The sequence below is a fragment of the Arachis ipaensis genome, chromosome B9, assembly GCF_059453495.1.
Source record: "Arachis ipaensis isolate K30076 ecotype BB chromosome B9, ASM5945349v1, whole genome shotgun sequence".
Lineage (NCBI taxonomy): Eukaryota > Viridiplantae > Streptophyta > Magnoliopsida > Fabales > Fabaceae > Arachis > Arachis ipaensis.
This window is the reverse complement of record NC_142444.1, coordinates 109,428,902-109,430,143: the sequence shown is the minus strand read 5'-3', so window position 1 is coordinate 109,430,143 and position 1,242 is coordinate 109,428,902. Positions and strand designations below refer to the sequence as shown.

The window sequence follows — 1,242 nt, the reverse complement described above, 5'->3', positions numbered from 1 at the left end:
GTTGGGAGTAAGTGTTTTGTGTGGCTTGGTATGATCTTTGGTTGGAGTTTTGATATGTGGACTTGTTATGTTGGTTTTGCTGGTTTCCCCACCCAAAGTTTGGGTGGTTTTTCCAGCCTGGGTTGTAAGTGTTAGAATGTGGATCATATGGTTGTCTTTGTTGATTTCCTACATAATTGGCCTCTTCCCAATCACCTCCTTCAGTGCTTACTTCCTCTTGATCTTGTGTGTGTATTGCAGCCACTTGCTTTGTTTCTAATTTCCTGGTGAGCTCTGCTAGTTGCTTGGCAAACACCTTGTTTTGGGCTAAAATTGTATCAACATGGTTCAGCTCCATGACTCCCTTAGTGTTGTGTCTCTCTGAAGCATAATAGTACTCATTCTCAGCCACTGTCTCAATCACTTCAATGGCTTCTTCCACAGTCTTTTTCCTGTTCAATGAACCTCCTAATGAATGGTCTACAGCCTTCCTTGATTCATAAGAAAGTCCATCATAGAAAATATGCAATTGCACCCAGTCATGGAACATGTCTGGTGGGCATTTCCTTGTCAAATCCTTGAATCTCTCCCATGCCTCGTAGAGAGTTTCACCATCTTGTTGTCTAAAAGTCTGAACCTCAGATCGAAGCCTATTGACCTTTTGTGGGGGGTAGAAACGTGCCAGAAACTTGCTTTCCACCTCATCCCAAGTTGTTAGGCTCCCCCTTGGGAATGATTCCAGCCACTTAGCTGCCTTGTCCCTAAGTGAAAATGGGAATAAGAGTAGTTTATAGGTATCTTCCTGGACTCCATTGGACTTCACAGTGTCGCAAATTCTCAGGAATTTTGTGAGATGTTGGTTTGGATCTTCATTAGCACTCCCACCAAATGAACAATGATCCTCCACAAGTGATATTAGCTATGGTTTGAGTTCAAAATTGTTGGCCTGAATGGGTGGTTTCTGAATGCTGCTACCACAATTCCCAGAGGTTGGGTTTATGTATGAACCAAGAACTCTCCTCTCAGGAATGGCATTGTTTCCATCAGCCCTCTCATGGTTGTGAACTTCTCTATCCATGTTGAGATCTAAAGCTTCCTCAAAATTGTCCTCAGATTCTCCTTCAGATTCCTCTTCTCTCAGTACTCTCTTCCCTCTTGCTTCCCTTCTAAGTCTATGAAGGGTCCTCTCTGGTTCGGTATATGGAGAAGTTGATGTCTCTCCTCTCCTACCTGTCATACAAGAACACAGCACAGGCACCAAAC

The 1,242-nt window shown here is 43.5% G+C and overlaps 1 non-coding gene across 1 annotated transcript; it reads left to right on the top strand.

Moving 5' to 3' along the window:
• The first annotated feature begins 527 nt into the window (after positions 1-527).
• LOC148545864 (small nucleolar RNA R71) lies at positions 528-631 on the top strand. The gene has a single exon (XR_015900686.1). It is a non-coding gene; the product is annotated as a small nucleolar RNA R71 (small nucleolar RNA).
• Positions 632-1,242: the final 611 nt, after the last annotated feature.